The sequence below is a fragment of the Carassius auratus genome, chromosome 10, assembly GCF_003368295.1.
Source record: "Carassius auratus strain Wakin chromosome 10, ASM336829v1, whole genome shotgun sequence".
NCBI lineage: Eukaryota > Metazoa > Chordata > Actinopteri > Cypriniformes > Cyprinidae > Carassius > Carassius auratus.
In genome coordinates, this window is record NC_039252.1 from 18,030,090 (window position 1) to 18,047,167 (window position 17,078).

Genomic DNA, 17,078 nt, shown 5'->3' on the forward strand with positions numbered 1-17,078 from the left:
TATAAAAATCTAAATCACATTTGTTATGCTAATATCTGGAGAACAACTGCACTCGTAGAATGATATTCTATTAGATTAACTATATTAAATGAAATAAACCGACCAGTGGCGGCTCGTGGATTTTAAAATAGAGGAGGGGATCCTTGCCAATTCTTCTTATTATTATTTGCTTAACCATTTTAAAAATGCCTTTTTGGTAGCTTTTAGTCAGAAACCGTAAAGAAAATATATTCAATATCGATGCTCATTATAAATAAATAGTAAAGTGAAATGTTCTCATGCTAAGGATCTGACTGAAAGCCAGTGACTCCACAGTAGAGACAGGTGCGTGTTTTCAACAATGTTTCACCTGTATGAGAAAAACATACAGAGAATCACTTAAGACACTTTGCTGTAGACCCATTCCACATAATAATATTCATTAAAACTGTATGTTAACACGTAGGAGCTTGCTGCATGAATCCGTGAGTAGGCTACAGTTTACAAATCCACGGGAACGGATTGCGAAAGTGTGCGCGCAGATTATGAATTCGTGGGTACTGAGGGTACCAGTTTATAAATACCTTGATGTTGTTTGGATGCAAGAACCGCGTGTGTGTGTGTCTCCTGTCCGTCCTGCAGTGAACAGTCCACCTGGATGTTCCCGTGTTTGGCTCCTGGTAGAGGTGGGCAGATCGATACTAATATCGATAATATCGATACCAACGTTGGTATCGGTATTGATCGATACCAACGGGAAAATATCGATACTTAAGTTTCAGTTTCTCTCGTTTTGCCACCTGGCCGTGTTTGTCAAAATGCTGCTGCTGTCACAGAGCAGAGCAAGCTCTCAAGAGTGCTGCTCGTGCTCGACACTGCTCTCCGCCCCCTCTCCTGTGTTGTACCGTCACGTGACTCACCACTAGCGCTACCACCAGCAGTCAGGCGCGCGCACCGCTCAGCCGCGCATTTCTTCTAACAGCAGTCAGTCAGAGGCGGAGAGAAAGAAGAGCGTTGTATGGCTGTATTTTCAGGCCGATCTACCCTTTTTGTGTTAGCTGTGAAAGGGATACTAGTTTCTATATTTAAACTTCACCTAGATGTGCACCAGAATTAATTATTTTTTATTATTTTATCAATAACTGATTCTCCAAGAGCAGTGGATATTACAAGGCGCCTATCAGAAATGATTGTGAAGGACCTGCAGCCTCTTTCCATAGTGGAAGATGTCGGCTTCAGGAATTTTGTATAAGGAGAATTTGTTTTACAATTGTGAAGTAAAACGTTGTGACTTTAAGAAAACAATCCTGAAAAGAAGTGCACAAGAGGAGAAACATTTTTTTATTAACATGCTACTTGAAAAGAGAATTTGTTTTTACATTTTTTATATTTGTGAAGTAATCATTTTGTAACTTTGTTTATTTAAATAAATCAGAAGTAACCAAAAGTTGTTTCTGAACAAAAGCTTTCGTAGTACTGATTAATAACCCAAAATGCAAATCACAAAAACAAATTAAAAGTCATGAAAATTCATTTAGATTTAGGTTGAAGACGCATCCACCTTAATTATTAAAAAGTATCGATATTGGTATCGGTATCGGCGATACTGGCCCTGTATTTACTTGGTATCGGATCGATACCAAATCTAGCGGTATCGCACACCTCTAGCTCCTGGGATGATCTGAATCCTCTCAAAGTCCCTCCCCAGGATGATGACGTCACAGCCAGAGTAGTACGCCTGTCCCACGAGCCCCGGACAAAACAACACACACAGTCTGACACTGATAATCACAGAGAGTTCTACATATCATCTGAATCTAATGTTTTGCTACATTTTTATTTATTTTTTTAAATCGAGGAATCAGAGTTTTAAATGTTTTCATTTACGGTTAATAATCTCTGCTGCTGCTGTTACACTCACAGCCACCAACAGCTTGAATCATCTGGACTTTTTGAGTCAAATATTTTGGCAAAATTTTTTAGCATTTTTATTTTATATTAGTTCTTAACATATCAGACAGTATCTGCCTTCATTTTGCATGTATGATTCGTGAAACACGCTAATTCGGAGTCCCGATCTGAATCAAATGTTTTGCGAACTCGCTCTGAAGCCCCGATCAAATGATTCGCGAAACGCATTTCGGAGTCCCGATCTGAATCAATGTTTTGGATCCGCCTTCAAGTCGCCAAACCCGTGTGACTGTCAAATTCGTTTTGGTGCCGCCCAGAGCATCAGCTCCGCGGGTGGCGCCATCAAACAGCGGATCCTGAGCGGACCTATGGCGTGCATCAGTCGAGAATTTCTTTGCTGGGACACGGTTGCGCTGAACCCTCTTTTGAGTAAGTATTGATATATTGCGACATTCACAGCATTGGTTTTTAAATCGTATTGTATATTAATGATTGTAAGACGTTGTTTGATATTAGGACAACTTAACATGTTCACTCCTGGATAATGGTTTAGCGCTAGCTTCTAGCTAGCTGTGCATTATTAAGTTTGCATTTTTGTAATTTTGGTCTCTTGTGTGTATCTTCCTCTTTATAATAAAACTTAATCTTCAGCATTTTATTCACTGTTTGAGTTGGTTCAGACATTATGCCGCATGTTTGAATGTCAAAAAGTGCGGGCTTATCTGCTAATGTTTTTTTTTTTTTTTATCTGCTAATATTAGCTACCGTCGCTAGATCGTTAACACGTGACCAACTGAACAGAACGCAAAGAATTATGGGTATGTTTGGCCAGTTAACATGGTGTGCATAGCAGGCTAGTGTTCTGGCATGAACATAATGAAAAAATTGCGTGAATAACAGAATATAATCCTACAAAATGCAGCGGGCTAAAAAAACATTTTCGGACCATAACGCCTAAAACTAAATCCTAATGCAAAGATGAGATATGACGAGAAAATAAAGAGAATCAAAGGACTCGATATTTACGAGCAGATCGACTGGTCAAGGTAACACACTCCAGCCCAAAAGAAGGGCATGTGAAAAGGCTGTGTTGTGGTGCTTTTGCAGACAGCATCATTTCTATGGACTCTTTATAAATGTAAATGTATTCATCTAAATGTATTTACATGTTAAATATGTAAAGAAACTGAAATTAAGTTGGTTGTTACTACTATTTAAGTTATGTAATTGGGTTTGCAACCAAAGAAGACTGATTTCGCACAATTCTTCCTTAATATAGATAAAGGAGGCAGAATTTCATTCAATCTTTGTGTATTTTATTTACAGACATGGCTAAAACAATACACGTGAGAAGAGTCATTACAAAATCTTTTGTAAAAACAAAAATATGTATATATTAGATGTGAGCATGGTGTATAATTCTAACATGACGCCTTCACAACAATACTTGGACACATATTGGTCAAAGCACAGCACACAACCACAATTTTATCCAGAAAAGTCTTCAGCTCAGTCTCATGACCGGTGTGGACAGTGTCCGGTGATGGGGTGGATTCTCAGGACCTTCCATCCAAAGGCATCATGATTTTGATGTTTAAATGCTGAAACAGACTCCTGATTTAATGAATTTTTCATTACAGAAGTTACTACTATTTTTATTTTTCCAGAAATGAAAATTATTAATTTAACATTAACTTTATTTTACAATGTATTCAAATCTATAAAGTAAAAAAAAAAAAATCAATCAGCAAAATTTGCAATCCGTTATTATTACAGGATTTTCCTTTAGGCAAAAATACCCTTTAAAATCCAATATGAGTTTATATTAGTTTGATTTTGATTTTGTCAACTATCTTTGTCTGAGTTGCAAGGTGTCAGGTCCAGTGTTGGGAAGTTTACTTTGGAAATGTTATAGTTTACAGATTACAAATTACCTTATTTTAAATGTAATATGTAGTGTCACTGTTTCAAATGACTTTAAGTAATGTAACTGATTACATTTGATTACTTTCAAAATATGACTTTAGCAGCTCTTTTTACTTTGCAATCTTTTTTAGGTTAAATACAGATTTAAAATAATAAGATATAGTTTAATAGCTATTGTAGGTGCAAAGTCCTATGTTAACTTCACTGGAACAGGAAAAAAGCTTCTTACTCGTCACAGAAGGCAATCAAAAAAGTTTAATCCAAACACAAAATTACAAAACTATACAAAATCCTGATGGCTCCTGTAGCCTTTCCTATGGTTTCACCTGTTAAACCTTTAACTGCTGTTACCTTGAACGTTTAAACAAGAGTTATTTTTTAATGACAGACGAAAACGGTAAGAAAACTGTTTCTCCCTTATTTCCTATACACGAACAACTACCCAGTTCAATCTTCCGCCCAAGTGGGCGTAACCATTAAAGAAACAGAACAGAAATTAGCCTGTACATCAGAAAACATAGGAAACAGTACTGAAATATATATATAAATATATATAAAATAAATACAGGAAAAAACAGAACTACCTCAGAAAGAAAGATACAAATATGATATATTCAGTTTATGCTTGAAATCAACACTTCAAGAAACAATACCATACAAATTATTGAAACGTAAAATTGGCTCTTACACACCAGCCCCTAATTGTCTTTGTGTTCAACGAAACAATTAACAACCTATTTATACTAAAGAGCCAAACAAATTACATAAAAGAAAGATACCAAATAGTTTCAACTGAATCTCCGAATTTTTTCTCAATAAGATGCTAACCTGTATTTAGGTGATAAACCCATAACAGATAGGAGACTATAAATCTGCCTCTAAAAGTAAACAAAGCTTAGTAACAGGACGTAAAAGAATGTTTGTGCTTGTTTTCACTCGGGCCTGCCGCACAAGACCTTTGTTGTCTGTGAATGTTTGTAGCACACGTCCCATTACCCAAGAGTTTCGTGGTGCGGAATCATCAGCAACCAATACAACGTCCCCAGGCTTGAGATTTTGTACTAGGCTTTGCCACTTTTGTCTTTCTTGCAGGTCTGGTAAGTATTCTTTGATCCAGCGCTTCCAAAATATGTCAGCCATATACTGAACTTGGCGCCACCTACGTCTGGAATACAGGTCTGCTTTGTCAAAAACCCCAGGAGACATGGACGGCTTTACTTTCAACAGCAGCAAATGATTTGGAGTAAGGGCCTCCAAATCGTTTGGGTCATTGGACACCTTAGTGATGGGACGACTATTGATTATTGCTTCCACCTCACATAAGAGCGTTTGAAGACTTTCTTCATCAAGAGACTGCTGTTTTACAATGGAGTTGAGAATTTTTCTGACAGTCCGTATTTGACGTTCCCACACTCCTCCATGGTGGGATGCAGTTGGAGCATTGAAAATCCACTGTACACCTTTTGCAAGCATTGTGGTTTGAATCCTGTCATTATTTAAACTTTGTATGGCCTTTTGCAACTCCCTTTCTGCCCCAATGAAATTTGTCCCATTGTCAGACCTGATTGTTTTAACCTGACCCCTTCTAGAAACAAATCTCCTTAGTGCATGAATGCACGAGTCTGTGTCCAAAGAGCTGGCAACCTCAATGTGAACAGCTCTTAACGTCAGGCAAGTAAAGATTACCCCATATCTTTTAATCAATGTCCTCCCTCTTTTGATTTCAAATGGGCCAAAATAATCAATGCCTACATTTGTGAATGGGGGTTCATCTGGCAAAAGCCTGTCACGGGGAAGGTCAGCCATGAATTGTTTGCCTGTAGTGCCGCGCTGGCGTTTACAAATTGTGCATTGAGATAGGATTTTTCTGATGGCTGTTTGTGCTTTTGGAATCCAGTATTTTTCCCGTAACTTTGACAACATGTGATTACGGCCGCTGTGACCCACATCTGCATGAATTGATCTTAAGATCAGATGTGAAACAGGATGGTCCTTTGCTAAAATAGCAGGATGCTTGGCCTCCTCAGGCATAGATGACCTGCTTAGTCTGCCACCTACTCTTAGAATTTTGTCTTGCAAAACTGGTGACAACTTGTAGAGAGCGCTGCTGTGTTTTACAGTTTTACCTTGCTGGAGGGCTTTGATTTCCTCTGGAAACATGATTGTTTGGCTGTAGCGAATGATCTCTTCCTCAGCTTTTTCAAGGTCACTTACAGTCAATGTAATCCCTGACAGCGAAGATTTGAAGTTTTGAAGTTCAGAATTCACTGCTAGATTGTCTCTTAGACTGTGGCACAGCTCATTTCTTTTTTCCATTAGTGTCTTCAGAGTGCTTTTAAACTTGAGGAACCATGCAATGGCTCTTTTCAAACGGTACCAATCGGAGTAGTGTGAAAAGAACTGAGAAGTATAGTCAGAATTGTCTGCACTCACTGCATTTACGCAGACTTCCTTAACTTCCAAATCATTAACAGATAACTTAAGGGTGTGACTAGGCATTTTTGGCCACTCTGATTCTGGCTTTGTCAGAAAGGATGGACCTGTGAGCCATGAATTTGCTTTAAGGAAAGCATCTACAGTAAGTCCTCTTGAGGCAATGTCGGCCGGGTTGGAAGAAGAATTCACATACCTCCATTGCGACGCCTTTGAGAGCTCTCTGATTGCAGTTACCCTGTTGGCCACAAATGTACGGAACCGTGTGCTTTCGTTGTTGAGATATTTCAGGACTGAAGTACTGTCTGTCCAAAATACAGATTCCTGAAGAATCAAGTCCAATTCAGATTTCAGCAAATTGTCCATTCTAGCAGCCATTGTAGCTGCAGTAAGCTCAAGACGTGGCACGGTAACTGTTTTTACTGGAGCAACCCTTGCTTTACCCATAACAAATGCACAATGTTGGTTACCTATGTGATTCTCCATGAGCAAGTATGACACTGTGCCAAAACCCAGCTCACTGGCATCTGCAAAATGATGCAGCTGCGCTGAGGTGATTTCACCAAAGTTAAGTGGCTTCATGCATCTTTCAACCTGAAAGTCATTCAAGTTCTGAAGACTAGCCAGCCACAGATTCCACTGATGTCTGAGAGTTTCTGGAATCTTGTCATCCCAGTCATGTTTTGTTCTACAAAGCTCCTGCAGTATTTGCTTTGCAGGAAGAATAACTGGAGAAAGTATTCCAAGGGGATCATAAATGGAGCTGACCATGGACAATATTCCTCTCCTTGTAAGAGGCTTTTCCTGTAGAGTTACTTTGAACTGCAAAGTGTCTGTCTCAACACACCACTGAACCCCTAGAGCTCTTTCCAATGGTAACTTGTCTTTCTCCAGGTCCAAATCCTTAACTGTCTTAGCTTTGCTCTCCTCACTTATGGATGCAAGTACAGTGCGACTGTTGGACATCCACTTGGTCAAATTAAATCCTCCTGATGCACACATCTCCCTTAAGTCATGCATTAGAGCAATACCCTGCTGTTCAGTAGCCACAGACGTCAAACAATCATCCACATAGAAATTCCTAAGGACTGTCTGAATTACCTCTGATCTATGCTGTGCACTGTTGTCCTTTGCACACCTTTGCAAAGCGTAGATTGCACAACTTGGGGAGGATGTAGCCCCAAATAAGTGGACACTCATTCTGTATTCCTCCACTTCCTGTGCAGTGTCCCCTTTAGGCCACCAAAGGAATCTTAACAGATCTTTATCTTTAGCAGGAACTCTGACCTGATGAAACATCCCTTCTACGTCTGCTGCAAGGGCAATCGGCTTATGTCTGAATCTCGCCAGAACACCAATAAGAGAATTATTCAAGTTGGGTCCTTGCAACAGTTGCGAGTTGAGTGATTTTCCTTGGTAGGTAGCTGCGCAGTCAAACACCACTCGAAGTTTGTGTTTTTGTGGGTGATACACCCCGTGGTGTGGGATGTACCAGATTCTGCCAAGGGTTCCTTCAATTTCACTTGCAGGGATTTTCTCAGCATGACCTTTGAGTAGCATGTCCTCCATGAAACTACAATAGTCCATGTAGAAAGCTGAATTTCTTTTGAATTTTCTTTTTAGAAATTGTGAACGCAGAGAAGCTACAACATAGTTGTTGGGAAACATCACATCCTTTTTTTTCAAAGGAAGGTCAATGCAGTAATGTCCATCTACAAGCTCTATGGACTGTGATACAAACTTCATAAACTGTCTATCCTCAATGGACATTTCCAAATTTTCAGCTTGTTCACATTCAGGAAAATCATACCTCATTTGCTGTTGGATTAGGTTCTCCAAAGTTACCACTGAAATCCTGTTTGCCATCACCTGTGTCCATCCTGTGTTTCTGTTAGTTTGGATGTTCTCTCTCTCCAAAGGTCCATTTACAATCCAGCCCAGGATGGTCTTGACAGCATAAGGCCCATCTCCTCTACTGTTGATGACCTTCCATGGCTCAAGAATCTTAGGTACATTTGTTCCGATTAGTAAGCCAATACCGGCATCGATCTGAGGAAGATGCACCTCTTCAAGATATTTCCATTTCTGAACATCCTTCTGTTGCGGAATGTTTTCTCCTTTAACTGGAATCTCTTTTTGAGAGAACACCTGAGGGAGATCCACAAAATTATTCTCGTTCAGTCCACTTATTTCCAGTTCGGTGCAAACATGTGTACTAACAGACCTTTCCTGTCCCATAGTACGCAGAAGGATGTTTGTTTTCCTGCCAGTTAGCTTTAATTCCTTCATTAGCTGTTCTGTACAAAATGTCGCAGAACTTCCTGGGTCCAAGAAGGCGTAAGTCAAAACTTCCTGATTGCTTTTTTTGGACTTAACTCTAACTGGTACTATGGCTAAAGAGCACACCAAATGACCAGCCCCAGTGCAGCCACAAGTTTCGCTGATGACAGTGTCAGTGACAGTTAAGGAGCTGTCTCCATCTTGAGATTTTGGAAGCACTGGCTTCCTGTCTGGGAGATGAAGAATGGTCGGATGCTTTAATGAGCATTTTTGACAAGTTAGTCTTTGCACACAACCTTTACTCATGTGACCTGGTAATAAACAACCATAGCACAAGCCTTTAGATTTCAGAAAGTCAAGTTTTTCATTGTGTGGCTTATGCTTCAGAATGCTGCAAACGTCCAATCCATGGTTTTTATTACAGCATAAGCAGAGGGTTTCATGGCTTGCTTTTGCTAGATCTTTTTCCTTTGTTTTTTGTTTTTTGGGTTCTGGAACAGGTGTTACACTTGTTGCAAATGTGGTTTTCCTTTCTTTCACTTGCAAGTTACTTGATCTGTTTGTTTTGAATTTGAGATTGTCTTTTGCCATCGTGTTATCCTGAATATTGCCAAACAGTGGATGCGAAACAATCTTTGCCTGCTTGTCTACAAAACTAACCAAGTCACAGAATCTTGCTCTCAAGCCAGTCCTTTCTTGAAGCTCACAGGCAACTGCTCTCCATTTTTCTCTCAGTTTGAAAGGAAGCTTAGATACAATTGCACGCATGTTGCTTGGACTGTCCATTTCCTCAACATATTCCACACTGTCAATGGTGTTGCAACAACCAGTAAGGAAAAGAGCAAACTCATTTAAGGCTTTATTATCCTCAGGCCTTAAAGCTGGCCAGTTCAGTGCCTTTTCTGTATAGGCAGTGGCGATTGTGTACTCATTGCCAAAATGTTGGTAGAGTAGTCTTTTAGCCTCTTTGTAGCCCCTTTCAGAAGGCATGTGTTGACAGCTGCGTACCAGAACCTTTGGTTGCCCCTTGGTAAACTGTTCTAAGAAGTACAATCTGTCTTTGTTATTTGTTGTCTTACTCTCTACTCCATGTTCAAAGGCTCGAATAAAGAATGTGAAATCCAGCGGGTCTCCACTAAACACTGGAATATCCATAGGTGGAAGAGTAGATAAAGACTGCTGTTTTATGAAAATCTCAGCAATGTCATTTTGACGTTGCATTATGTTGAACAAGCTTCCTGTATCAACATGTGAAGGAATTCTCACATCTGACCTTGTTGGTTGTGATTTAGCAAAATCATGATGCACATCACTGTCTCTTGGAACTGCATCAGTATCAGGTGCTAGCTCACGAGAAAATGTTTTTGGCCGTACTACTTGATTAGGTGTAGCTTTAAGGGTTTCTGCAATAGTGGCAGCCCTAGCTGCATTACCAGATGCATCAGAAACACTACGAGCTGGTTCATACATGGACAAAACCTGAAGTTTGGCTTCAGCCGCAGCAATAGCAGTTTGGAGCTCTAAATTTTCCCTCTTTGCTTTGAGCTCAGTTTCCTCTCTCTCAAGCTCTTGTTTCTGTAATAACGCATTAGCTCGTGCCAACAGCTCTGCCCTTTCAGTTTCAATTTTCAGTCTAGAAGAAGCTGTAGATGAAACACCTGAAGCCACCTGACTACGAGATTTTTTTGGAAAGAGAGGCAGTTGTGAAGAAGAGATAACCATTGAGGCACTGTCATTACATTCAACATCTGCATCACATTGCTCTGACTCCTTGGATTGGAGTTTTACTTTTTCAACCCAGTCTTTAACCTTGTCTACAAAGTGCTTAACTGCTTGAGACTTCGGTTCGAACCAATGTAACTGATCTAAATATGCCTCATCATCTGACATAAATTCTCTGGTTGCATAATTAATGTCTTGGAATGCAGCAAAGGACTGTGCAAACTCACCATTTATGCAATCATACACAGTGTCAACATTACCAGAGTCCTCAAGCAAAGCTTCAATTTCTCTCATTTGCCTTGTTAAATGTCCCAGCTTGGCTCTTCTAGTTCCCAACAAGTGATGAAGCCGTTCCTCTTGTGCTTTAACAGTCATCTTCGGCACTCTTTTAGAGGCCGCGTTCAATTCCTCTGTTTCCATAGTAATCAATGTTCGTGTTCAAAGCGCGCATTGCGTTCATCACGAAAGCAGATGAGATCGCCCTCTTGCGATGCTGTGTGGAAACGCAAACATGGCGGGACCATGACGCAGCAAAGTTCAGCAATATTCAAAGTCCAATAATATCCCCAAAACTTCCGAAAAAGTTGTGAAAGCTCACTAAAGTCCGATCAGCAAAATCCGTAGTGTATGTAATCCAAATGGCATTTTCTTTGATGTTGCGTGAATCACTCGATAATCTTCTCGTTAAAAACAAAAATATTGCTCGCTTCAAACGAAAAAGAGAAGTTTTCTTACTTTAAATGTAGGTGCAAAGTCCTATGTTAACTTCACTGGAACAGGAAAAAAGCTTCTTACTCGTCACAGAAGGCAATCAAAAAAGTTTAATCCAAACACAAAATTACAAAACTATACAAAATCCTGATGGCTCCTGTAGCCTTTCCTATGGTTTCACCTGTTAAACCTTTAACTGCTGTTACCTTGAACGTTTAAACAAGAGTTATTTTTTAATGACAGACGAAAACGGTAAGAAAACTGTTTCTCCCTTATTTCCTATACACGAACAACTACCCAGTTCAATCTTCCGCCCAAGTGGGCGTAACCATTAAAGAAACAGAACAGAAATTAGCCTGTACATCAGAAAACATAGGAAACAGTACTGAAATATATATATAAATATATATAAAATAAATACAGGAAAAAACAGAACTACCTCAGAAAGAAAGATACAAATATGATATATTCAGTTTATGCTTGAAATCAACACTTCAGGAAACAATACCATACAAATTATTGAAACGTAAAATTGGCTCTTACAGCTATGATACTGCTTTTGAAATCAAATCTTCGCATAGCTACGACAGGAAACATTGTCATCTAACAATGCCTTGGAAAAAAGACAGTTAATCTAAAAATTAAATAAAATAAATAAATAATAATTTACATAAACCAAAATAGGAAATGAAACAGTTATGAAATAAGCATGTGTCATATTCTGTGTCTTCAACTCCAGAAACATTGGTGTCACATATTTTAAATATGTATATGTGTGAAAATATTTAAATGTAACTCCCTTTGTGATCATTAACAATATCATAATTAACTAATTTAATTACAGTGTACATTACATTAACATATTACAGCTACATTTATTTTGCAATTAAATTAGGACTGCCTCTGCATAGGGCCCGGGATCTTGTGCGGCCCCCTGGGGACGTCCCCTGTTTGCTGGGTACGGTGAGAGGAGGAGGCGACAATAACTGTGAGGAAAGGTACTTTAGTGTGTGCTAAGCCCTTCACGGAGGATGAGGTCCGTGTCCAACCGGAGTACGGTCGATCTCGCACCGTGGGCTGTGTCTTCCAGGTTTGCGTGGAAAAGTTGCGGAGACGTTAAATCACGCGTCAAAACGGGATGTTTGTGGTGCAGAGCAGTAAATGTGGAGATGGTACAGGAGCACGATTACAACAGCCGTCCAGTCCCAGGTGAGTGTAATGTGTTAACTAAAACAATAACTTATATTAAAAGCTTATCGGCAACTATAGACATTAATCAAATATAGTATGTTTTATTTGTATTGTTCGATGTAACTTTATATACATTTAATGTAGCACATGGTAGCAGTTATGCTAACAGTCGAGCAGGTTAGTGAAGCAGTGTTTTTATACTTTTGCCATCATCCTTTTATTCTGCTCTCTTTCTGGCTCAAGTCACACAAAATTAACAAAGACATTTAATGTTATCAATAAAATCCACAAGAATGTAGGAAATACGAGCAGTTGAACAATCATCTGTTGTACAAGCAGAATTCAAATTATTTTATAATGGTTTGTAGTTTATTTAACTTTGAATTGATGTTCTATGTAACTGGTATATTATTGCATAAATGTGATAGTAACTTTCCAAATTAATAAGTTGTTTTTATTAAAGTGTTATGTTTAACACAAAATAATACATGTATTGTTGTTTGCTTGATGTTAATTAAGTGCTCTTGCTGAGGCATGGGAAAAATAAAGGAGCTGGAAAAAACACCTGCTAGTGACATCAGCATCATCTACACACCTGATAGTGACATCATGCTTCTCTTCACCTGCTAGTAACTTGTCTGCTTTGTGATAAGCTAATTTTGTTATCTTCTAGTAAGCTTAAGCTTTTGTTACCTTCTCAGTCAGGGTTTTAACCAACATTATACATATAATCTTTCACATACTTCTCAGTGTGTTTTTTTTTTTGCTGAATTTAATGCTTAGATTTTAGGGGAAAAAATTAAGTCAGAAATATTTTATAAAAATCTAACTCTTTAGTTTTACTTGTCACAAGATCACACCAGGTTAACTAAGCCAGTAACCATCAGCTGACCGTGGAATGCCAATTGTGTGTTTCTTTCTCAGTTTTGCATGGTCCCCAATAAACTCAACGTGGGATGCCTCTCCGATTTCTTTCACATCAGGGCACTTAACCTCTACCAGGCCACAGGGAGGTTCTTCATTTGGGTCCACCACTTTGCCATCTGCACCAAGGTGTGGAGCATCAGGGTGGATGATGAGACCAGATGGAAGAACGTTAACGTCAAAGGTCTCCTCATAGCGGTGAAGAACCTCTGGCTCAAGTTTTAATCCTCTACACATCGCTCTCTAGAGACCCCGACAGATGTTTACACACACTGTTTAATGCAAGATATAAATGCATTTAACCTGCAATTACAAATACATAATGTTTTGATGTTTTAATCCCAAAATGTTGAATACTGATATATGCAATGATAAAAGAAAGAAAGTGTTTTAAGAGGTGAAATTAAAAACACCAATATCTAGATAATCATGAATTGTAACATCACTTCCTTTAATGTTTTTTTCATATACAGTTGAAATGGAATTTGTTTAAAAGTTACATTTTTGAAAAAAAAAAAAGTATTACATGTTTATATGAAATGCTTATACAAAATAAATATGTAGTTAACTTTAAAGTATAGCTACATTTTTTGCTTTCATTCATGGTCATATGAAAAATTGGCCGTACTTAAGTGGTAGATTTCTGCTATTTACTGGAAAACATTTAAAATTAAACCTCTTTTCTCTTTATTAAAACTTGATCTAGTAGCCTACATGATAAAATCATATGCTTTGCAAATCCGCTCGAAAGACCTGATCTCAAATGATTCGCGAAACGCGCTTCGGAGTCCCGATCTGAATCAAATGTTTTGTGAACTCCGAAGCCCCGATCTCAAATGATTCGCGAAACGCGATTCGGAGTCCCGATCTGAATCAAATGTTTTGCGAACTCCGATCGATACCCCGATCTCAAATGATTCGGGAAACGCACTTCGGAGTCCCGATCTGAATCAATGTTTTGGATCCGCCTTCAAGTCGCCAAACCCGCGTGACTGTCAAATTCGTTTTGGTGCCGCCCAGAAGATCAGCTCCGCGGGCGGCGCCGTCAAACAGCGGATCCTGAGCGGACCTATGGCGTGCATCAGTCGAGAATTTCTTTGCTGGGACACAGTTGCGCTGAACCCTCTTTTGAGTAAGTATTGATATATTGCGACATTCACAGCATTGGTTTTTAAATCGTCTTGTATTTTAGTGATTGTAAGACGTTGTTTGATATTAGGAAAACTTCAACATGTTCACTCCTGGATAATGGTTTAGCGCTAGCTTCTAGCTAGCTGTGCATTATTAAGTTTGCATTTTTGTAATTTTGGTCTCGTGTGTGTGTATCTTCCTCTTTATAATAAAACTAAATCTTCAGCATTTTATTCACTGTTTGAGTTGGTTCAGACATTATGCCGCCTGTTTGAATGTCAAAAAGTGCTGGCTTATCTGCTAATGTTAGCTACCTTCAATAGAGATCGCTAACATGTGACCAACTGGGTGGCTGGCAACGTCATCAGAACGCAAAGAACTATGGGTATGTTTGGCCAGATAACGTGGTCTGGCATAGCAGGCTAGTGTTTTGGCATGAAAAGAATGAAAAATTTGCCTGAAAAACACTATAATTCTACAAAATGCAGCGGGATAAAGAAAATATTGTCGGACCATAACGCCTAAAACTAAATCCTAATGCAAAGATGAGATATGATGAGAAAATTAAGAGAATCAAAGGACTCGATCCTTACGAGCAGGAGGAGCTTCCATGGCACGGTTATCATTGTCTGCTATATTTGCTTTTTATTTATTAAAATACATGCAATTGGTTGATGAAACATTTATTAAAATTAAGATAAAATTTGTTCAAAACGAAATTCGTTTTTAAGAAAGGGTTTCTACAAAGCAAAATTTAATGAAGTGGTAAATATCATGTCTGACGATTTACAAAACTTCATTAAGTGGTAAAAACCATTTCTTCCAATATATTGCGCATCTTATGATCCTATCTAAAAAATGAAAATAATTTTTGATAAAAAAATGTTTGTAAAAAATATTTTAATGACACGGTTTTGGCGGTTCTAATGACTGTGTTCAACTGTAACCGCCGGTCTCACGGTTATATACTAACCGTCACACCCCTATCTATGACTCATCACCCACAACCTACCTCATACATTTTCAGTTTCTCATCATTTCTCTGGACTCTTTATAATTGTTAATGTATTAATCTAAATGTATTTACATGTTAAATATGTAAAGAAACTGAAATAAAGTTGGTTGTTACTACTATTTAAGTTATGTAATTGGGTTTGCAACCAAAGAAGACTGATTTCGCACAATTCTTCCTTAATACAGATAAAGGAGACAGAATTTCATTCAGTCTTTGTGTATTTTATTTACAGACATGGCTAAAAAAATACATGTGAGAAGAGACATTACAAAATCTTTTGGAAAACAAAAAAAACATGTACATATTAGATGTGAGCATGGTGTACAATTCTAACATGACGCCTTCACAACAATACTTGGACACATATTGGTCAAAGCACAGCACACAATCACAATTTTATCCAGCAAAGTCTTCATCTCAGTCTCATGACCGGTGTGGACAGTGTCCGGTGATGGGGTGGATTCTCAGGACCTTCCATCCAAAGGCATCATGATTTTGATGTTTAAATGCTGAAACAGACTCCTGATTTAATGAAATTTTTCATTACAGAAGTTACTCCTATTTTTATTTTTCCAGAAATGAAAATTATTAATTTAACATTAACTTTATTTTACAATGTATTCAAATCTATAAAGTAAAAAAAAAAAAAAAACAATCAGCAAATTTTGCAATACGTTATTATTACAGGATTTTGCTTTAGCCAAAAATACCCTTTGAAATCCAATATGAGTTTATATTAGTTTGATTTTGTCGACTCTCTTTGTATGAGTTGCAAGGTGTCAGGTCCAGTGTTGGGAAGTTTACTTTGGAAATGTTATAGTTTACAGATTACAAATTACCTTATTTAAAATGTAATATGTAGTGTCACTGTTTCAAATGATTAAGTAATTTAACTGATTACAGTTACTTTTCTAAATATCTATTGTTTTCAGATTTTGATTATTTTGAATCATCTAAAGCAGGCAGGGTTAATGTTACAGTGGTACTCAACACTGATTACTCTCAGATTTCAGAATCCTTCTTCACTTGAATTAAGACTATAATTTAATTGTAACATACAACCACCTCAAAATAGGATTTTAGCAGCTCTTTTTACTTTGCAATCTTTTTTAGGTTAAATACAGATTTAAAATCATAAGATATAGTTTAATAGCTATGATGCTGCTTTTGAAATCAAATCTTCGCATAGCTATGACAGGAAACATTGTCATCTAACAATGCCTTGGAAAAAAGGCAGTTAATCTAAAAATTAAATAAAATAAATAAATAAATAAATAATAATTTACACAAACCAAAATAGGAAATAAAACAGTTATGAAATAAGCATGTGTCATATTCTGTCTCTTCAACTCCAGAAACATTGGTGTCTCATATTTTGACATCAGCATCATCTACTCACCTGCTAGTGACATCATGCTTCTCTTCACCTGCTAGTAACTTGTCTGCTTTGTGATAAACTAATGTTGCTATCTTCTAGTAAGTTTTAGCTTTTGTTACCTTCTCAGTCAGGGTTTTAACCAACATTATACATATAATCTTTCACATACTTCTCAGTGTGTTTTTTCAGGCCATTTTTTGCTGAATTTAATGCTTAGTTTTTTGGGGGAAAAAATTAAGTCAGAAATATTTTATAAAAATCTAACTCTTTAGTTTTACTTGTCACAAGATCACACCAGGTTAACTAAGCCAGTAACCATCAGCTGACCGTGGAATGCCAATTGTGTGTTTCTTTCTCAGTTTTGCATGGTCCCCAATAAACTCAACGTGGGATGCCTCTCCGATTTCTTTCACATCAGGGCACTTAACCTCTACCAGGCCACAGGGAGGTTCTTCATTTGGGTCCACCACTTTGCCA

At 38.0% G+C, this 17,078-nt stretch overlaps 1 long non-coding RNA gene across 1 annotated transcript; it reads left to right on the forward strand.

Moving 5' to 3' along the window:
• Nucleotides 1-2,207: 2,207 nt before the first annotated feature.
• LOC113110145 (uncharacterized) lies at nucleotides 2,208-12,171 on the forward strand. Its single transcript, XR_003293083.1, has 3 exons — nucleotides 2,208-2,319; nucleotides 11,858-11,960; nucleotides 12,116-12,171. It is a non-coding gene; the product is annotated as an uncharacterized LOC113110145 (long non-coding RNA).
• Nucleotides 12,172-17,078: the final 4,907 nt, after the last annotated feature.